This window comes from Triturus cristatus, chromosome 4_2 (genome assembly GCF_964204655.1).
Source record: "Triturus cristatus chromosome 4_2, aTriCri1.1, whole genome shotgun sequence".
Taxonomy (NCBI): Eukaryota; Metazoa; Chordata; class Amphibia; order Caudata; family Salamandridae; genus Triturus; species Triturus cristatus.
This window is the reverse complement of record NC_140586.1, coordinates 567,766,460-567,790,156: the sequence shown is the minus strand read 5'-3', so window position 1 is coordinate 567,790,156 and position 23,697 is coordinate 567,766,460. Positions and strand designations below refer to the sequence as shown.

General features: G+C 43.1%; 1 protein-coding gene across 8 annotated transcripts in view; it reads right to left on the bottom strand.

The window, feature by feature from the left end:
- The window catches only part of HENMT1 (HEN methyltransferase 1), a 660,905-nt gene that overhangs the window by 623,063 nt on the left and 14,145 nt on the right, over positions 1–23,697 (bottom strand). Inside the window, exon 2 of one of the 8 annotated variants that reach the window (XM_085602232.1) lies at positions 7,717–7,800. The exons of the other annotated variants lie outside the window; for them this stretch is intronic. The gene's annotated coding sequence lies outside the window, so the exon portion shown is untranslated. The remainder of the gene's footprint in view (positions 1–7,716; positions 7,801–23,697) is intronic. 8 annotated transcript variants of the gene reach the window in all.

Genomic DNA, 23,697 nt, shown 5'->3' with positions numbered 1-23,697 from the left:
GGACCCGGCGTTTAAGGCGGATAGAGATATATTGGGCGAGAGGGGCATACTGTCGCCACTATATGATGGGAGACTGGTGCCGACGTGGATTGGCCCCCTGAGACAGACTGTGTCTATCTGGCATGCGGCCCAGGCCAAATTGGGGTGGCGGGGGGTTTTGACGCAACTCACACCGCTCTGGGATGCAAAGCAGTTGGGACGGTTGAGGGATAGTAAGGGCTTCGATGGTTGGGACAACATTGGAATTTCGGTGATAGGCGATATGTGGCAAAAGGGGACAGTCGTCCCGTTCGCACGCTTACAGCAGCAATGTGACCTGGCCCCCTCGGAATGGTTCCGGTACATTCAGATCAAACATGCCCTGATCGCAAAACTGGCTCCCGGCGGGGAGGTTCCGGAGGCATCCCCATTGGAGGACAGGTTACTGACGGAATACATGCCTAAGAAGGTTACGTCCTTCACGTACCGCAAGCTTATCAATAACATGCCAGACCTCATGGGGCCCTTGCGGGAGAAGTGGGCTGATGAGATCGGCGAATTTGACGATCCGGAATGGCGCGAGGTGTTGGCCTCGCCGCGCGAGGCGGGTATACCATCAAGGCTGCGGCTGGTGCAGCTCCGAATTTTGCACCGTTCGTACTATACCAGACATTTGTTACATAAAATAGGCAGAGCATCACACCCCTTCTGCCTGCGTGGTTGTGGGGAGGAAGGCACTTTTTATCATACCATTTGGGACTGTCCTGTAATCCAGGATTTATGGAAGCGGATGATGCGGACAATGTCGCAGGCATGCGGCGTAGCGTTGGTGCCGGAGCCCCGGCGCTGCTTGCTGAATGTGTGGGAGCCCAACGACCTCAGTCGTCAGGCCCAGAGCTGGGCCACGCTGGTGATAATGACGGCGTAGAGGAACATAGCCCAGAAGTGGTGGGGGGGGGGGGGGGGGTACCTTCACTGACCGCATGGGGGAGAGATATGGACGCGGCCATGTTTGCTGAGCGCTCAGCGTTTATCAGGCGGGGTTGCCCCCGCAAGTGGGACAAGGTATGGGGGGCATGGAACAAATTCAGGGGAGGCATATGTGACCCACCACCGACGCCACATGATGACACCTCTGATTCAGATTGATGTAGTAGATTTTGGGGCGGCAATGGGAAAAGTTGATGCCGGCTATGGACCACATTACCGATAAGCCGTTTCGGTCCGGGGTGTAGAGTGGGATGTTGTATTGTCAAAAGATACGAGTAAAATGTCTACTCAAGTGTCTTGCTGTTTTGTTCACAACAAAAATAATAAAAAGTTTAAAAAAAAGAATATGAACTTGTTCTGGGTCAGAAAGCCTTCCGATTTTCCGGTTTCAGTGACGTTGAGAATAAGTCTCAGGATGTCTTTGGTGGGATCAGTGTTAAGTCCGAGGAAATAGTCAAGATTCGCCAGTTGCCGGAGAATCTCAGGTTTATACGAGTCTAGATTTTGAACTACCACACGTCCACCCTTGTCAGCAGGCTTGATAACTAAGGAACGATCCAGTTTAAGACTACTCAATGCATTTTTCCCTGTGCTAGACAAATTATATGGAATTAAACTATGTTTCTGCTCTAAACTAGAAATTTCATTCAGAACTAATTTTTCGAAGGTGTGTACATCAGGAGGAACACAACTGTGTGGAGGAGAGAAAGTGGAGGGTGGTCAGAAATGTGTATTGGCAGTATAGGGCAGGCTTGGATTATCAACAAAAAAGGCATGAAGGCAAATCTTTTTGAAAAACCATAGCATTTCGGTTTGGAGTTCAAGGAAGTTAGGCCGTGTCGTAGGAACGAAGGAGAGTCCCTTACTTAGTAATGAAGTTTCCTCTCTGGAAAGTAGATAAGTGGATAAATTAAAGATGGGTGCAGTCTGAAACTCGCTCATCGTGGATCGGGTTGTATGGGGGCAGCAATTACATATCACAATCGGTAATATTTCTGCCATGTTTGACACTCCCCTAGTGCACTGTACAAGCACGGTGTCTGACCACCCCCTTGTCCGCGAGCTCATCCCTGGCCTCTCACTTTCTATTGGGAGTGTCCCTTCACCTATTTCATAGTTGTCTGAAGATTTTGCTGAGATGTCTGAGAATGCAACTAAGTTGTTTTGTTTATGTCCACCCCAAAGGCGCCCAAAGGTAGGTCTTGTGTAGACCCTCTTTTGACGCTGTCAGCAGGATAGGGAAATGTTCTTTCAATTCTATAGCTTTTAATGACTCTTTACTTTGGTGGTTTTCTTATTCTGTTATGCTATAGACTTCTCAATCTTTTCAAGCAAATTCTTAATGTCAGATGACACCGGATTCTTTAATTTGTTTTTCCAAGTCACTAATTTCCTCAACAAATTTTGGGGTATGCTGCATTTGCAGTAAATTCCAAACACCATCTAGTGCCGGGAACATGCGATTCCTATGAAGCTGCAGCCATGTAAATATTTTTTTCATCGATGAAGACACTGGGAATATTCCTAAACTGGAGGCCAACTGGAATGGTGTCAGCTTTCAGGTAGCATGTAAATAATTAGCTGTAGTCTAACATTTATTTTAGCATTGCTAGACTTGTTCAGCTAGACTGGAACTAATCAGTTGAACAGAGTCTGGTGTTTCAGAGAAAGGTGATGGCCTTATGCCAGTTTCTTTTACAATTGCACTTTAAACTACCCAGTTTTGCCCTTAATTGGGATCACAACATTCTCACCAGCACGAGTTACCTTGCAGTATTGGCAAATATGATCTACAGCGAGCTGCACGTTTGGTTGACACCTGACCACGCACATGCATGTATTGATTGGTCGTCTTGTTTCTCTATGGCTCAATCATTGATAATCAATTTTCATGCATTTTCTCCTCTTTCTACAGGATATCTGACCCTCTTTCTTCCTCATCTCTCTCCTCTTTCCATTTAATCTCCTCCTCTCTTTCTATTTCATCTCTCTTACATGCATTTTTTGTTTTTGGCATATTGAATTATGTCCTGATGATGGCTCCCATATTTTATGGAGCGATTGAAACATTGTTGACAAATAGTACTATGACTAATGAAAATGTTCTGCAAATAAGTTAGGATAGCATTGATAATCTAAACTGATATGACATGACCTGCTTGTTGTTTCTACAGTCAATAGAAAATGTCTAAGCTCTGAAATTCTTTTTTCTTGTTCCGTTGTTCCACTATTTTTTTGTGTCATATGGTTGAACAAATAAATGTATATATATCTATTTGGATCTTCTGGCGTATAATCCATTTTACTTCTATGGTTTATGCTTGGTAGTATTCCGCAGTAAGGGACCGTTTGGTGTGTGTGTGTGTATCTCACTTTTTCCGCAAGCTCTTCGCTTTTGCCTCGCCGCATACGGACACAGACCACAAGTTTTGTGCATTCCTTTAGTTGTTTATTGATGCCGCCATGACTCGTTTCAACTCGCCAGGAGTCTTGATCACATGGTAACATTTTTTTGGTCCTGCTTTACATTTTAAAGTGACAGTGCTGTGTAATTGGTTAAAACTAGCACATGATCAAGGACATGGAAAAAATACATATATGTATCCAAGTTCCCTACAACCAATTTTGTCATGGCTTAAATGCTGGAATATAGTTGTCATTTTTGGAGTACATATATAAATGCATTAGAATGATTATTTTGAAGAAAAAGCGAAGGATGTATGTATCACATTATTTTCACACATTTGTATAAATATATAATACAATACAAGTATTCATACTGCTACTTTGTGAAGTCATTTCTTATGGCCATCACCATTAAATATAGACATAATAATTTTTGTCTACACATCAATTATGGTGAATGATCCTGCTTCAATATTAAGGCATTTAAATATTCCCTCTGTTGATGAATTGTTGCTTAAATGCAGCATGTCAATAAAGACATAAAAAAGACTTTGTGCGAAATATAATATCATTAAAAAAGGTATATATATTGTGTCGCAATTTCTTTCTTTTCAATTCCTGACTAAACCCTTATATTGTACAGACAATATTGATGAATATATATTGTCATATGTCCTTGTGTGCAAAAGAGTGCCTAATAAAGTGCAAAGTAAAAAAGTGCTAAAGTGCTGAAATGAAGAAAGAAGGGGGGGGGGGGTTATTTATACTTTTCCCCTTATTTCTTCCATTGTTTCCTTTTCTTTTCCCCTTCCCCCTCACTTTATTTTAATCATCGATTGCCCTCACTTGTAATCTTCCTTATCTTATTTAAGTTATTATAGTTATAATTTACCTTTTCGTTCTAACTATATTTTTACTTTGTCCTTTCCTTTTTATCTGTGATATATATCAATTTTAGATCATCGATTTTTTTATTTTTTTCACAGACTTTATTTTTTTTTTTTTATACAAGTTAATTCCACCTCAGGTTATATCTCTCTTTGATCTCAAAAGTAGATCAGTTTTTGTAAGTACAAAAATATTCATTACAGCTTGAACTTGTATATTTATGTAGATTGGGTCATGTACGTTCCAGATACCAAACATTAAATATATGTATATATAAATAAATATATATAAATAAATATATAAATATCTTAAAAACGTACCATAAAATATACCAATACTGTATAAAAAATATATGTATATCAATATTTGAGTTGCAATATGCTAAACAGTACCTAGATTTTTTATACACTTTTTTTATAGAATTTTATAGACAGGTATACATATCCTCGGTGTTATTCAAGCCTCCCGGTGTCTCAGAGTCCATTTCAAGAATATATCTTGTTTCCAACCTTCGCAATTTAGCTTCTCGGTTGCCACCTCGCCTACTCGGGAGTACTGAGTCTATGAGATAATATTTCAAATCTGGACTCTTAGACTGATGGTATTCCCTGAAGTGCCTTGCAACAGGGTATGTGTCTTGATTGGTTATAGCCCTGGTGTGTTGTAATATTCGTTTGTGGGCCTGTAGCTTTGTGCTTCCTATATATTGTAGCCCACATGGACACACCAGAACATAAACAACATACTCTGTTTTACACGTAAGCAGTTTGGTTATCTTGATTTCTTCAGGACTAAATGGTGTCACATATGAGGTTTTATTAATACCCAGTTGGCATGCTTTGCATGTCTTGCACCTAAAGAAGCCTTTGTGAGTCTTTAACCAGCCGCAGTTTCCTATCAATTCAGGATTTGTTTTCATCAATACATCTCTGATTGAAGGTGCCCTTTTGTGCGTAATAGATATTCTGTGTGACAAAGTGTATCCTATTACTGGGTCACTCAAAACTAATGGCCAATTGCGTTTGATGATAATACGCAATTGTTTGTGTTGTTTACTGTATTCCAGAATTATACGGAACTCGCCCTGCTGGAGTGCAAGGTTGAATTCCCAGCAGTTTCTTTGCGGTAAAGCATTGTCTCAATTTGGTTATTCTCTATGTATACCTTTGTGTCTAAAAAATTGACTGTCGTTCTACTTATAGTGGCTGTAAAATGTAAATTGATCGAATTACATTTTTGTGCTTCATTCTCTGTGCCCTTCCAAACAACAAATAAATCGTCCTAAATTATTATATATATATATATATATATATATATATATATATATTATCTACTGGCGGTTGCCAGTAGATAGTTATAGTTAGGACCGAGTTCCCATAGGAAATCTGAAAATTCTATTTTGAGTAACTTTGGCGCCGGTTGACTTATCTTCGTGAAATTTTCAAAACTAATGGGGCGCTCCGCTCAGCTCCTACCCTGAAAGTCTCGGGGTGATTCGTCAAGCGGGGGCTGAGAAAAAAGGGGGGGTCCCAAAACGCGTTTTCCCCATGCATTTTCCCATAGGACCTTTAGTCGAAGGTACAGCCCGAACGGCTGAACAGAATTACTTGAAATTTGGCAAAGAGGTAGTCCTCAGGTCAGGCATGTGCCTTTTGCTTAAATGGTGTAAATCCGTTCAGTAGTTCGAGAAAATCAAAATTAAAATCACATATATATCTGGGCGGAGCCTAACCACACATCTCATCGTGAGATCTGATTGGCTGTCAGCACTTCATCCAAGAAGTGTTGGCAGCCATCTTGGGACCAATATACATGATAGCACCTCATTAAAAAGCATTGCAGTTAATAGAAGGCTTTAAGACTTTAGTTACATTATAAATCATTTGTTGATGGTACCATACTCATTTTAGGAATTGTGGTGTGTTCTAAGGTGATTTTACCATGTGAAAAAGCCTTCTGCTGTGATATCATGAATCATGTTTGAGAGAAAACTATTTTCTCATGCTTTTCCCACAGAGGTTTGGAAGGTGATCTATAAGCTAACAGAGCATATTTTCTGTAAATTCACATTATCTTTCTCAGTCATGTGAGAATGAAGTCTGACATTCTCAGTAAAACATGTACATCCAACAAGGGCAGAGACTGTCAGTGGATTCCTTTGTGTTCTACTGCAGCTTCCCAGAGTGTTCTAAAGAACAACTAGAGCGCTAACAGTCCTACTTATGACAAAAGTATGGCACACCTGAAGCCATCTTGGTTGGAATAAAGTGGTAACACTTAAAACATTTAATTTACAAAGGAACACAATGAGGGGATTCATTTTGCCATAGAAATTATGATTAGTGCTGCAGAAAGAAAAATTAGGGCACATTTTGACTTCTCAAATCCTCTTCTATGTCACAAAAAAATTCTGACATGCAGACTGAAACATGCACTTTGAATACCAGCAGCAGACTTCCCTGGTGAGCAGTAGTTTTACTACAGTGATCTAATGAGCAACTAGAGTGCTAACATTCAGAATTCATGGCAAATGTGTGACACATCTGAATGCCTTCTTGATGGAACCAAGTAAAAAACTGAAAGTATTTCCCACTGAGGAGACTGCAGTAAATGAGGAAATTAGGAAACTTCATAACAAATAAATCTCCCAAGATGGCCACCAGAGACAAAAGAGCCCAAATATCACCCAGATGTAGCCCAAGTATAGCCCAATGACAGAATGTCCCAGAGTGTTCTAACGAACAACTAGAGCGCTAACAGTCTTACTTATGACAAAAGTATGGCACACCTGAAGCCATCTTGATTGGAATAAAGTGATAACACTTAAAACATTTAATTTACAAAGGAACAAAATGAGGGGGTTCATTTTGCCATAGAAATTATGATTAGTTCTGCAGAAAGAAAAATTAGGGCACATTTTGACTTCTCAAATCCTCTTCTATTTCATAAACAAATTCTGACATGCAGACTGAAACATGCACTTTGAATACCAGCAGCAGACTTCCCTGGTGAGCAGTAGTTTTACTACAGTGATCTAATGAGCAACTAGAGTGCTAACATTCAGAATTTATGGCAAATGTGTGACATATCTGAATACCCTCTTGATGGAATCAAAGTAAAAAACTGAAAGCATTTCCTACTGAGGAGACTGCAGTAAATGAGGAAATTAGGAAACTTCATAACAAATAAATCTCCCAAGATGGCCACCAGACACAAAAGAGCCTACATGCAGCACAAATAACACCCAGATGTAGCCCAATGACAGAAGTGTGCAAAACACTTATTTTTTGCGTTTTTGCAGTTTTATATAGTGCAGACTTGTCAGGTATTGGAATGCTTTACATGAGCATTGGTTACATCACACAAGATCAAATTCATTTTGGTTGTAGACATGGGGAGATTAAGTGATTTGACCACAATCACAGAATGTTGAGCTGAAACAGAAACTCCAACCTGGTTCCCCAGTTGCAAAGTCTGCAGCTTTGGAAGTAACACCACATCCTCTTGCCAAGGTGCAACATTTAATCAAGTGGTCAACTGGATAAAAAAACATAAAGATTACAAATAATTTAAAAGTTCTTTGTCGCTATTTGAAAACTCAGAAAATATGTCCTCATTTAAGTTTTTTAGAGCACTAACCATACTTTTGATGCAAATAAGACTCTCTCATATATGTAATTTCTAAAGGAAATACTCTAGGTATTACAGTTTTGATTACATCAAGATGACGTCAGGCGTTCCACACTTTTGTAATAAATATAGAATGTTAGCAATCTAGTTGTTCATTGGGATACTGTTGAGAGGCAGAGGCCAGGGGCACGGACTCTGAAAATTGTAGGCAGGTAGGAGAGTGCAGAGGCAACAATTTGACCACACTGGGCAGGCAGGAAGGGCAGTGGCAGCACAACAGACTATGGAGGGCAGTGGAAAGGGGGGCAGGGGCAACAAACCAACAATACAGGACTGGCAAGAGAGGCTGTGGCAATATAATAGACCATTGTGGGCAGAAGGAAGAGGCAGTGGTAGTACAACCATACATGCCAACAGACCGGTTTCAGCCAGGAAACGTCCTGTCTACAATCTCCTCTTTTTCAATGTAACTCAAAGGGGAAAATCAATACCCCAGTTTTTTTTCAAAATCTCCCTCTTACCAAGTTCAAAATGTTCGCAGGTATGGTACATTGAATCATGGTAGGCAGGAGGAATTGGGGTAGGGACATGGACTCGGATAACAGAGGACAGGAGGGACATGGAGAGGTGCACCAAACTGACCCTACAGGGCAGGCATCAGGGTTTGCAGCAGCACAATACACCACACAGCGCATGCGGGACGGGAGTGCAGCATAACAATCCATAGAAAGCAATAGGGAGGGGACAGGACCATGCACATGGACAACAGAGAACAGATGGGAAAGAGGCAATGGTAGCTAGCTGACCCTAATGGACAGACAGGAGAGAAAGCTGCAGCATAACAGACCATAAAGGGCAGGAGGGACGGATCAGGGGCATTACAATGGAACAGACAAGCCAGGAGGGAGGGAATAGGGGGTCTGCACATGGAAACAGAGGGCTGGGGGCAAGGTGGCAGGGCAGGAGCAGCAAGATGACCATGGAGGTCAGGCAGGATGGGCACTAGAAACAAGACACACCATGGAGAGCAACAATGAGACTATGGTGGCATACACACAGACCATGGAGGGAAGGTGGGAGGGGGTCAGGGGCAGCTAGCTGACCACACAGGGAAGGTAGGAGGGGCCATGGCAGCACAGAAGACCATGCATGGCAAGCGGGAGGGTTAGTGGCAGCACAATGGCTATGATGGGCAAGAAGGAGGGGGCAGGGGCATGCACAAAGGACCATGGAGAATAGAAGGGAGGGTCAGGACCTGGACACAGACAAGAGAGTTCAGGGGAAGGGGCCTCACAACAGACCGCGCGGGGCAGGCAGGAGGAGCAGTTGCAGCACAACAGATCAGGGAGGGCAGAAGGGTGTGGCAGTAAAATGGACCATGGAGGACAGGAGAAAGGGGATAGGGGCATGGCATGTGGACAGGCAGGGTGGAGGTGGCAGGGACAGGTTACAGTCATCTGACAATGCTAGGCAGGTGCTAGGGGAGTGGCAGCTCAACAGAACACTCAGAGTAGATAGGAGTGGCAGGTCCATGGAACATGGTGGGCAAAAAGGATGGAGCAGGGGCATGCACAAAGACATCGGAGGGCAGGGGGAAGGAGAATAGGGGCAGCAAGCTAAGCACAGAGGCTAAGCAGGAGGTCAATGATGGGCCATAGAATTGGGCAATGGAGGGCAGGAGGAGTGGACTGGTACATCATGCTAAATGGAGGGCAGTGGCAGCACATCAGACCATGCATGGCAGGAGGAAGGAGGCTAGTCCATGGATTCAGACAACAGAGGATAGGGAGGAGGGGGATGGGGCAGCAAGCTAACTGTTCAGAGAAGGTGGGTATTAGGAACTTTATTGTTTTTAAAATGTGTGTCTGTGCGAACTACTTAAAATCTGAACAAGTATGCAGCATAATCTCACTTTTATTCAGGAAGAAGAGGACGTTTGTGACTGTGACTCCGGGCTCACTTGGCAGAAACACCCCCTGACCCTCCACCCCCATCGCAAGATGTAATGCCCGTGAAAAGGGTAGGTGGACGCAGTGTTCTATAGAACATAATCCTGAGAGCACGATTGAAAATGAAAACTAGATGTAGTATATGGTATAAACTATGCACCAAAAAGTGTGATATAAGATGAACCGGGGCGTGAAATATAATATGCAATACATTGTGCGCAATGACGGATTCATTGGAGAGCGCGAGATAGCACAGGCACTAGCGCGTGCTATGCGATATGCGCCTTGGAGTGTAATATGCACAGGGCAGTGTTGTGTAACCTAACTAGTCTCTAAAGTTGTAATATAAAATATGTGCTGGGGAGTGTAACGTTGCATATGCACTGTGACAAAGATATGGATCCCAGATTGTAATATGTATGGCATAGCGCTGTGCGTTATAACATACACATCGAGGAAGGCACGTTAGATGGGGCAATATAACCCGTGCGAAGGCAAGTGTGGCATGACATTCACGGGGTGGTATTACAGTGCACATGGGCTAGAGAGTGTCATAGCATACGCACTAGCTGGTGGAATACAACACAGAGGTGTGAGGCAATCGGTGGGCACTGGTGGGTGTAACAGCATTGGGCTCAGCCAGGAGCACGCTGTGACTCTCAAGTGAGGTTCGTCTCCTTTCCAGAGAGTAAAATAAAAAGTATTACACATCCGGCGGTGGATGTGTTTTTTATTAACCGTGAGGGGGGTTTCTTGCATAGTTTGGTCGAATTTTTGTCGAATCCCCTTTGAATGGCTTGGTGTGCGTGTATATCAAATGTGCCCGTCAATAGCTACCCATGTTTGTATAAATAAACGACAAGGGTGTCTACTTGGAGAGTACCCACCGGCGGGGGCGCCGGGATTAGGCACGGTAGGGCGTCAGACACGTCAGAGCTTCACTAGCGGTGTAAATACATTCCATGTGGATTCATTCTATGCATAGTCGCCTGTTAATGAATATCACGCAAATCGTCATGGTGATAGGTACATACGGTTTGTCCAGCATGTCCTAGGTGTTTCTATAAATATATATATTTTTAAAATAATAAAAAACAAAGGCCGGCCCCGGGGGATGGGGTCCCCGGAGCCATAAGTTGCCTGAGGAGGGGGGCAACGCAGCCCCCTCCTAAAGAATTTAAATTAAAAAAAAAGGCCATGACCCGGGGGTTGGGGTCCCCGGGGCCGATTAAGGCCTTGGGAGGGCCAAATTAATTTTTTCAACAAAAAAAATTAGGGTGCAGGCCCTGGGGGATGGGGTCCCCAGGGTCAGTAAATTAGAAAAAGAAGGGGGGCCACACAGCCCTCCTTCTTTAAAAAATAAAAGACCGGCATTGCGCTGGAGGCCACGCCCCCTCCTTGCAGCACTGGACGTACCTAGTGGGCTATTTTGCCCCTAGGGATCCTCAGGATTCAAGGGGACTTAATCTCCCAACTTAAAAAACGGCCACAGGGCATGTTTACACAGTGGGGAAGGAAGGGGACGGGGCCTGAGGTGACGTGTGCAAACACGCCCTATGGCGCGTTTTAAGTTGGGGAAATAATTCCCCTTCAATCCTGAGGGCCCCTGGGGGCTAACTAGCCCACCAGGTGCTTCCAGTAAGCCCCACTGAGCTGCGTTGCAGAGAGGTGGTCCAGGCCGTGCCACTTTTTACATCTCTCTGCAACGCAGCTCTGTGGCGCTTACTGGAGGTACCTTGTGGTCTAGTTGGACCCTAGGGACCCTCAGGATTCAAGGGGACTTAATCTTCCAACTTAAAACGGCCACAGGGCGTGTTTACACAGTGGGGAAGTGAGGGGACAGGGCCTGAGGTGACGTGTGCAAACACGCCCTGTGGCACGTTTTAAGAGGTAGTTTTAATACCCTGCCCTATTATATACTAGGGGCTTACAGAGGAGGTCATGCTGATCACAGGGGGACCCCAACGCATAGTGTTCCCTAGTGTATGTAGGTGTTTTCACTGTATTCGGAGTGTCTTTTAACATAGCACTGGCTCTAGGACTGGTTAGTCAGACTCAGTTACCACCAGTATCCGTCTGAAAAAGTTGAGGGTACAGGATGATTTTGCAACAAGGCTTCTTTCTTCTCTTCTGTTTGTTCTTTCTGCACGTTATCCTTCTTCCTGCACTTTTCTTCGTCTTTGAGGACTTCTGTTGCTTCTTTCTGCATTTCTTTTTTTTCTTTCTGTGCGTTGTTTCTTCTTTCTTCACATGTCCTATCTCTGTAGGCATAGTTAGAAATTAGCATTTAAAAAACCTTTGAAATTCACTGAAAAAACCATAGGTTTCAGGCACGTTATAGTTAGGAATTAGCATTTTAAAAAACCTTAGAAATTCACCGAAAAAACCATAGGTTTCAGGGGCGTTAGTTAGCTGGACTTTTCACTCATACAAAACCATTGAAATTCCTCCGTTATAGTTAGTTCAGCTAACTATAACTCGCGCGCCCGCAATGCACTGCTGATGACGTCACATATTACATCACTCATAACATGGTCAGTGACATCACTGATGACATCACTGATGACATCACTGATAACATCATCGTTGTGATAGAGTGGCAGACCTCCTCTTCCCCTAATATAACCTTTGATACACACATTCAAAAATAGAAACTACAATGTTCAAAACAATGGACATACCAATACCAGTTACAACAACCTATTCAGTAATTCTAAGATCCACATACACATCCACTCATTCACCAACAGTCCTATACAGTCACTCATACATGTACTCACTGATCATATGCACTCGTACACCTATATATCCTGTTAAACAACGCCACTCATCCCTAGAGTTACTCACACACACAGTCACTCATGCTAATAAAGAATCAAACATCCATTTACTTGCATATACAGTTATACACACACCACCACACTTACTTCTACAGAAACTTACACATACTTAGTCTTTTAAACAATCACTTATAGAAACACATACTTATTCATACAGGAACTCTTTCAATCTCTCACTCTCACATATACTCACTTATATACACCAATAGTCACATATACTAGTTTAAAACATATGTAGTTACTCATAAAGACACTGTTGAGACAGTCATTCACTCACTAACACACCCATGCACACACTCATCCACCCATACAGTCCTGCACACATGCTGTCTTCAACACATACAAACAGTGAGTGACTCATTCATGCACCTATGCACTACGTAATACCCCCCACCGAACCATACAGACACTCGCACTCATACTGATACTCAAAAAACCAACTAATAACCTATGTAGACACTCATGTAGCTACTCACCAACCCATGCAGCCACTTATACACAAAGTGAGAGACTGATACAGATATTTACACATTTAAACATTACTCGCTAAGCCATGTATTCACTAAGATACACTTAATCAGTCAGTTATACAATCAATTCTTCAAAAACAAATCATCCATTTAGACACTTATATACCCATTTATTCTTCCATCGACCTTGAGATATACACATTTAAAACATATGTAATTTTCTGAAAAACACACATTCACTGGATGATGTCATCAGTGATGTCATTTGAGATGTCATCAGTGAGGTCATGAGCGATGTCACTGACTATGTCATGAGTGATGTAATATGTGACGTCATCAGCAGTGCATTGCGGGTGCGCAAGTTCTAGTTAGCTGAACTAACTATAACGGAGGAATTTCAATGGTTTTGTACGAGTGAAAAGTCCAGCTAACTATAACGCCCCTGAAACCTATGGTTTTTTCAGTGAATATATATATATATATATAGATATATAGGTCATTTGAGCGCTCAAGGGTCATCCTCAAAGTTGATCTCATCAGAAGAATCTTGTAATGTGTTTAATGGTACTCATAAATCAAACTTCAAAGGTTACTGTATCACACAAAGATAAAGGAGAGTGCAGAAACCTGTATGCATGATTCAATCATCTTACTGTGTATACTAATCCTCGCTCAGACAAAACAGTACTTTCCTCCTCTCTCTTAAATGATGTTGTCTATTTCAGTACCTCTCATTTTATGAGACTATGCAGTCGAATATATAACTAATGAACTGTATTATTTACACTATTTTAATATAGGCTTATCAACCACATTCAGTAAATGCAATATGAATTACTTATTTCTATCACACTGGTACTATTTCTATTTCCTACATACGAGTTGGTACTGTTACCAGATTTACAGAGACTCAATTTACTGACCTTGGAAGTATGGAAGTATGGAAGGCTGAGTTGGCTTTGCAACAAGGAGCAAGCAAGGCACTACCACAGGTGAGTGGGGACCTTTTAACTCACTGGCTCATCTTCCTGATCTCCTGTGATTAGTGGCCATGTTATAAACCCCAATATAGGCAAAGGCAGTTGCACAACCTTTTACCTACATTTGTCTTACCTTGCTCTACAGAACTGCTCTGGTGCCAACATTTTACCGAGTTAGGTGCTGAATAAATGTGTGGTTTTCTTCGAAAACTAGCCTCATTTATTATGTATGAGGATTTTTAGTATCACAGCAGGATTACTATCTTCTGCATACTAACTGTGTACAAAAGTCACCACTTTCGTCATCCTTGGCGGACAAGCACACAGTACAATGACAAATCTAGGGATAACCCCTGTAGGTAGCTTTCGGGTATGTAAGTACCACATCTTTGCTGTGCAAACCAGAGGAGAAACTTTCATGCTGACACGAAACGCTGAGGTCCCTGCACACAGATACTCAGCACGCAGCGGCCTGACATTCCTTGAGGGGTGTCCGTCTCGAGACCATGGCGGGGTCCTTCATTCTCTCCCAACAGGTAATGGGGTTGGCTCTTTCCTGGGGGATTCTTGGCTATATACATGCTAGGTACACTTAGTTAGGGTTTGCATCTTAGGAGTACTCATGATTACTGCCATGTACCTATATGCCTGCATATATTCATTGTTTTAGCACCATGGTAGTATTCTACCTTTTCTTTACTCTGTTGGTGCTTATAACCGTATACATAGGTTTCTGTCTAATGGTAGTTGCAGCACACGTATTTTATACTAGAATGACACTGGTTCAATAAATACTTTTTGAAAATGTCCCCACCGTTTATTATGTGTATCTCTCTGAGACAAGGTGAGCATGAGTGACTGAGCGAAAAGTACTGAACTGTTTCCACAATCCTTCAGGGGTCAGGGTTGACATGTTTGATAGTTGCCAGAAACTATTTGCTCCTTGGTAAGGAAGTGGGGCTTCTAGTGGCACTGTGTGCTAACTGGTCGACAGACTAACATATCCTTTGGGGGGTGTCTGGAATCAGTCTGGACACCAATTCCTTAGTTTATATTGTCTAAATGCGTATATCCTATATAGATTTGTAGGAACTACACGACACCCATGGATATAGAAGGTGATGCTAGTGAGTGGGTCTGGGAGGGTTATTCACAGAAGCAAAGGAGAAAAAGGCCAGTGCAATTAATATATACAGCAAATGTATGCTAGTGTGCATGAGATATCACCAAAGACTTATCAGTCCCGGGTTTTGGGGAGACATACATTTTGAGTGTGATCAATTGCATGAATCCCTCTTCTCAGAGTCTGGAAAGTTTCTTCTTTTACAAACTTGAAGGAGAAAGAACCTGGAGAAAATGTAGCAGCTGAATTGTAGTGAGCATGCAGAGTCTGCACAACAGCGTGCATACTCTGCAGGGCCCCTCTCTAAACCGCAGCAAGGATGTTTTTAGAGTGTTGATTTGATACACATACGCACTATCATATGTGCTGCTCCTGCATAGACCCCTGCTTCCTTTGGGCCCTTGAGGTATCCATTTAGACCTAGGATGTTGAAAAAAGAGGCAGTGACCAGTGCATATACAGCATGTGTATGACAGAGTCTACGCACACCAGACCCAGTTTCCAGAACCCAGGAATTACTTCTCTGTGCTTGTTTCAGACAAACAGTTGAGTGAACAGGTATGCTATCATCTACATGCTATTCATTCACCAGCCCCTGAGACCTCATCTTAGACCAGAGTGCTGAGCAAGAGAGGAACTGGTGCTAACACTACATGCAAATGAGAATAGATAGATTGGCCAATATGCATCAGCCCCTCTATCATTTATCATAGACATGCTACGAAATGTACCATTCCCACCCTTTCAACACCCAGGCTTAAGAAGATGTCTTGGTGCACTAGAATTTCAAACATTTTAAAACCTGTCACTGGGACTGCATATCAGCAATACAAATCCAACAGGTACCTGCCATGCATACGACTTTAACAAAGAGCATCTCAGGCACTGGAGCTTTACGGCTTCCTTCACCCTGTTGCAGCCCTCCAAGACTTCCTCTAGTCCTGGGTCCTCAATGGGTGTTCAGTGCAGGTTCAATCCATCTATCTTCCACACTCTATGGTGCTTAATCTGCAAGCCAGGCACTCACAAATGTTTGGTTCATACTGCCACCTTATTGGGTCCAGTGTTCACTACAGCCTGGGTGTGATGCAAGAGACCGAAGGGACACCCACCAAGGAAGGTCCCCATGCTCAGCAACTCAGTTCCTTCTTTGTCGGTCAGTGTCATCTCTCTTGAAGAATGCAATTCGCCCAAGACCATAGCAGAGATAGAGCTCCAAAGATTCATGGAGCTGTGCAGCCTTAAATACTGATTTTGTGGGGGAAACAATTAGATAGCAAAATCCTTAATTGAGGTCTACACTCCAACAATAAAGAAAGACTGGGCATGTCAGAGATGCTGCCCATGTGCCTGAAGGGGAGCACAGAAGAGGGGTCATTATTACTGTCTTCATATCCCCACTGTATCTGGCAAGGCATCCTTCTATGTTACAGACACTACAATACTTTGATTACCAGCTTCTTTTATATTAAAAGGTGGGTAAATGAACCTGGACTGTATTGCTAAAAAAAAAAACTGTAGTGGCTCTGAAATTAGTTGTAATACTTAAATGATGCAAATATTATGTCTGATGCTCCTTGCTACAGATACACACACTCCGACTTTAAACCCTAGCCAAGTATTTTGAAGTCTTAAACACTTTCGTCAAAATATTAGCCACGGTGCTGGCCACCAGACTAACGCCCCTAATGCCCACAATTGTACTCCCAGATCAGTCGGGATTCATTCCGGAGCGCTCGACCTCCCATAACATACGCACCATATTTGCGCTTTTACATATTTTAAATCCGAAGTCGCAGGCTACGGCTGTCCTGCTGGACGTAGCCAAGGCCTTTGACTCGGTTGAGTGGGGCTACTTGTTTGCCACAATGATCAGGATGGGCATGCCGGATAGGTTTTTAAATTGGATCAGACTTCTCTACACCGAGCCAGTTGCTAGAATTAAAGTGAATGGGCAGATATCAGTGCCAGTGCCGATTAGGTGCGGAACACAACAGGGTTGTCCGCTCTCCCCACTACTTTTTACTATAGCACTATAACCCCTGGCCTGTAAAGTCCGACAAAAATATGCAGGCGCGGCACTTAGGTTTCAGCAACGCCAAATAGGGTTATCACTGTACGCAGACAACATGGTGCTGTACGGGAGAGACACACAGCACTATTTGTCACAGCTTCTGTGGGAATACATTGGAATTGGGGGTTTCTCTGGCCTTCAAATCAACTGGAACCAATTCACGATCATCCCCCTTACTGAGCATACGCAAACATGCTCCCTGGAATACCCCCTGGAGTAGCAGACAGACCCTGTAAAATATTTGGGCGTCTTGATCCACAGGTACCCAGCGGTAGTCATCAGCCAGAACTAGGGGAGAGCAATAGTCAAACTAGAGGAACAAGTGGATAAATGGATCAAACTCCCCCTGACGTTAGCAGATAGAATAGCCATTATAAAAATGGTGGTACTGCCAACATTTTTATACCTCTTCACCAACATCCCAATCACCCTACCGCAATACTTCTTTAGAACACTACAAACACATATTAACAAATTGGTGTGGGTGGGAAAACAAGCAAGAATCAGTTGGGACACGCTGTCGCTCCCGTATAATCAGGGTAGGTTTGCCGCCCCGAACTTTAAACTTTATTATGTGCACAGGCACATTATGCTCAATACTGGTATCATCCACGGCAATACCTGCCTCATCTGGCCGTGGAAGAGGGCGATGCCTACCCCATACCATTATGCCACATATTACCGCACAATTGCAGGGATGTCACTCGCTCTGAAATGAACACCATAAAGGCCACCACGGATGCATGGCGACAACTAGGACAAATGACAAAAACTACCGCTATATGCCCCTTGCTAACCACCCTGCGCTGACAGCAGTGCAAGACGCTGGAAGCATCACTATGCTACGTGACGCAGGCATTAGTACAATGAGTGATTTATACGTAGAAGGGCACTTGGGGAAATGACCGCATTACAATACATTATCAACCAATCATTACTGTTCCGCTTCATCTATTACAGGATAAGAGCGGCCATCAAATCATTATACCCCAACTTACCTGAGGAACCTCCAGCTCTAGCCCCATTACAGACAATAATAACAGAACCCAACAGACGTCACCTGGTAGCCCGACTATATCACGCTATGCAGATAGAATGCGCACAACCCACTACCAGAGCCTTAACACGATGGAACCAGTCTCTGTCCACGCCACTCACACAAGACGACTGGACAACCTGTTACAGCCTCACAGACATGCTGACACTGAACTGCAACTTACGCATAATCCACCTCAAATATCTCCATCAGCCCTACCACACACCTCAGAGGCTTTGGAGACAGGGTCTGCGGGCGGAGCCTGTCTGCCACAGATGTGGGATGCAGGAAGCAGACTTCACACACTTAGCATGGAATTGTGGGATGGTAAGAGAATATTGGGCAAATGTAACGGAAATTTTGAGTGAGGTCGTACAATGTGAGATTGAGTGTTCTATACGGGTGTGCATTCTGGGTCTGATCTGTAAGATACCACCAGCAAGGAAAAAGCTATTGGCGATAGCACTGCTAATGGCAAAACAGAGGGTGTCCATACACTGGGACACCACATTATGCCCCGCGCCTAAGACATGGCTGAAAGATCTAGTGTATTGCAGACACTCTCAAGACATAGGAGGAGGAGCTGCCGACCAGATCACGTCCGAAGGACTTTTGGGCACCCCTTCCTGCGTACTTACTGGAGCGCAATGAAAATGCATTATAACCTATTCTCAACCCGGTCACTCTGAAAGGAAGACATACCTGTTTATAGCTGTAATAAGCCTCAATGCGGATATACTCTTTGTAAACACTGCTAACCAAGATATAATGAATTATGGCATGACTCAATGTTGTTGTACTGTTATTACAGAAAATCTATTTTAAAAAAAGTATTTTGAAGTCTCGCCTACAGACAGCTTTTGTCGAAAGACCTATTGTGTACAATACCAATATTTAATGAGGGCTTTTAGTCGGCCCATAGCTTATCACCGATTGGTTTTCTTGTCAATCTCAATTGCTTGTTTCTAATTGTGTGTCTTTCCTACCTCTTCTTTTGTTTGTAGCTACTTTAACATCCTTTTTCCTCGATGACTTCTTGCATCGCTGACTGACAATCAGGGAACTACTTTTATCTTTTTCTCTCGACACTTCACTGGAGGACGTGTTTTCTTGCTCTCTCTTCATGTGCTGCTTCTCCTTCACATCATTGCTCCTGTGCTTTCCTTGGTGTTACCCATAGCTCGTCGGCTGCTTCCCCAGCCCCTGCAGTACTACTGGTTTTTTAGGTCGAGCCCAAACAGCGCTTGCGCTGTCAGGCAATCTGTTGTATGTGCTTTGTGGGGTCTGACTCCTCCTTTGCTTAGGATTGGCCTTTGTGTGTGTCATTTAAAAATGGAAGTGTGCTAATGGCGGAGGGTTTTTGCATACCCCACCTTTCCTTACAAGTTAACTCCCATGGACTATTCTCGCGGGAGCACGCAGGGAGGCGTGCGCAGTCCCTAGTACGAGAATCCAAATTACTGAAATGAAAGTGCAGTTTGGTGCTTTATTGCTTCCGATCGCAGTCTCGCTCTGCGTGAAACCAGGTATATATCTTTATGCGCTTCGACTGCTGGCTGTCACGGAGAAGATATTGCACTCGGCTGGTGAGCCTCCCGTACGGGAACACCAGGCTGCACGTATTTATTGTAGTTCAGCATTGGCAGTAAGAGCTTTAGTCTTCCAGCAGAGGGCGCCATCTTTTTGTTAAACGTTATTTGACCACTTCCCTTGACAGGTGAGGTGTACAAGAACCCAGAGTTTTATTTTTAATGTAGTTATGTTCCTTTCTACTGCTCTTTATCCCATGCTAAGATGGCGATATTGTGTGTGTCGGAAGATTCGGCAGGTAGCATTTCCGTATCTGGATGGAATTTCAACTTTCATATTGTCCCCTTCAATGCTGTCACGAGAACGTCCAACGTGAGAAGATCCTTGCGTTATCATGGTAAGAGTGGGTTGGGAACATAGCACCCTGCTGGCAAAGGGGTGGAGCAAAATATACATGACAGGATAATTACCTGCTATTGTATCAAACGACTGTGTTGTGCTTGTAAATCCAACATTTGACTTAAATGCCATAGCAGAAGGGCAAGACTCCAGCTACCGCTCTTGAGGTCGGTATAGGTTTTCACTCTGTTGAGGTACTTGCTGCACACTTCTATATTTGTGCCAGCCACTCAGATTACTGTTACAACCAATGTTTCTAAAATGACACTGTTCCTGGCAGGGCTACCTTCAAAGCAGCAGATGCTGCCAGATATCGAGCAGTATAAAAACAAAGCACACATCTAGAACAACTGGGTTATGCGAGCTTATATAGTACTTATTGTATTGATTATGTTAGTTTTACAAAAAGACGCACAGGATTAAACAAGAAGGCAGGACACCGCCACCACCCTTATTACATGCATCTACAGTGTGGTGGTATGGGGAAGTATTTGGGATGGGGCATATTTGAAGCATGGTGTCTGCAGTATCAGTACAGAATTTCTTTCCCATGATGGATAAATTGATGTATTTCACAGTGACAGGAAGAGGAGCTATATTTTGCTGCATAGCATTACTGTAAATGCTTTTAACAGCAAGATAAAAAACAGTAGGTTCTCATGCGTAGTGAGCCATAAAGAACACATCATGCACAAAGTTTTTTTATACACTTATTTCTTAAACATGTATTCCGTCCAAGCGTCTTGTGGAGGTGTTGCACAGTAAAAATATAGTTACATGTGATTCCACTCCAAAATATGAAAGGTCTGCTATTATTTATTACACCAGACTCTTGGATTTGCTTACATTGCACACTTCGGGCCGGATCACAAAAAAGTTTTGACTTGCGCTACAAAAGTAGTGCTTGATGTTAACATTGTTTACCACAGTGGTATAAAACAGGATTCTGGAGGTGGTAATGAGTGGTAAGATCGTTGTGCACTTTTGTTGTGAGACAATTTGTGGTGTTAGTGCTGTGTTTTTTGTGCACCTGTCTTTTTGCGCAGCATTATTGCAATGTGATTTGATGCTGTTGTACTGCAGTTTTGAGTTGTGTACTGTTTTGTTGCGATGTACCATAAGATGTTTTCACATTAGATAGGTCAGAACACGCTGCTATTTTTCCAGCCAAAATTAGCTCATGCCTTCTAAGTTTCTGTGACCAGCAATCAGTTACCACTTTCTTAGGTGGTAGAATCGCACTTTGACAGCTCTTTAACCACTTAAGACAAATGTCCGCCCAAAACTGTGGCCACCAAAAGCGTTCACTTTAGGTGATATAGCCCTGTCGTTTTAAGCAGCATCAGTCTGACTTTACTCCATGCATTGCAGGACACCAGCTGCTGTTTTGAGAGCTGAATTGCGAGATTAAGTCAAGTCTAACTTTTTTCTTTTTTTTTTTAAATATCTTGATTCAGAATTTTCCATCTTTTAGCACCCCCCCCCCCCCTATCCCCCCCAGACGGACAGGTATACCATTGATTCCATAATACACATTAACTCATGAGCATTACAGTCTAACTTTGCCAAGGAATCTGCTTCATCATATTCATACATTTGGTTATTTTCCAAGAGCAAGTATGTCACTTGGAAAAAGGGAAGAAGGAAAACAACAAAGAAACAGACAAAGAGAAAATACAATGAACTCCCATTAGTTTTGTGCGACGCACCATTGTGTAAGAGGAGTCCAAATCCTAAGCCCCCTTTTACGCCGTTGTTTACCCTTCCTTTTGTAGATGGCAACCTCAATGTTAGATATGGCTAATAATCTAGCTAGCCACTGTTGGAAAGAGGGTGCTATAGGATCTAGCCATGCCGAAGCAATACATAATCTCAAGACCGCCATTGCAACAAAAAGAAGCTTGTGGCCACTGCCGGGACTATTCGGATCATCGGCCCTAGTAAGATTAACTCACTCGATAGAACGATTTCTCTATGGAGAACAGACGCCAAAAATCTCTCTATGTCTTGTTTTAGGATTCTTAATCTGGTGCAGGTGGCAAAAATATGAATAGAGTCAACATTAACCTGCATGCATCTCGGACAGCAGGTCCCCTTGCCGCTCCCCCACTTGGCGATTTTATCTGGTGTGTAGTATAAGAAGAAGAAGCAGGTTTTGCAAAATTGTGCCTGGAGCTTAGTAGAAATTAGGATAGTTTGAGCTAGCTCATAAGCATACAAAAATCCCTCGGATGATATATCTAGTTTTCTCTGCCACTTCTGTGAAGTTCTCTCTAAATCATCAGGGAACATTGCGGTTAAGGAGGCGTAGACTCCGCCAATGGTGTGGTTCCTAGTGTGAATGATTGTCTCCACTAAAGTTGTTTTTTCGCCTAGTGTCCTCCCCCCTGGCTTGCGTAACAGAAAATCTCTGATTTGCAGATATTTTAAAAAGTGGGTTATCCATTAAGGGGGTATAGTGTGACATTTGCCCCAAGCCTAACATTTTCCTTACCACCTTCCAAACCTTAAACCCACTATAGAGTGTTTTGAACTTGACTTTTTTGTGGTAGCTATCATGCAGATGTCTCCATAGATACCCTCTACTTGTATTGTCCAGGATGAGTCGGAATATGGATGGTGTATCGTCGTCCCCACCTGTCCCCGTATTTTGAAGTAGTTCCCTGCTATAGAGTTGCACTGATGCCCAGTAATAAGCTTTTAGATAGGGGAGAGCTAGCCCTCCTCTGTCCTTAGGGAGTGTGAGAAATTTATAGGCCTGCCAGGGTTGCGAATATGCCCAAGTGAAACTAGAAAATGTGGGTTCAATCGATTTAAACCATTGGCTTGTGAATTCGAGACAGATTGCTCTGAACAAATATAAAATGTTAGGGAAAAAAACATTTTAACTGCATTTGCTCTTCCAATAATAGATAAATGAAGATTGTCTAAACGGCGTTGATCCTTCTGTATTGAGCACAGCATTGGTTTTAGGTTAATGTCTAACAAATTCTTGAGATCAGAGGAGATGGCGACTCCCAAGTACGTAGCTTTGTCCACCACTCGACAATCGTCCATACTGCTTTTTTGGTTCAAGACAATGTGTCTTCCCTTGGTTAAGCGCGTAGCCAGAGACTAGTCCAAAATTGCTAGCTTCTCTCTCAATGGCAGGCATGGCTGTCGTAGGATCAGTGGAGACGACAGCAATGTCGTCTGCATATGCGAGTGTTTTTGTTGAGTATCCCTGTAACACGATAGGGGTAATGTTTCTATTCCTTTCTAGCCGGCGAATCAAAGGGTCAATGTATATTGCGAAAAGCAATGGTGAGCATGGGCAGCCCTGGCGTGTTCCTCGGGAGATTGTGATTTCTTTAGTTAAACTTCCATTGACCAGTACCACTGCTTTGGGGTTAATATACAGTTT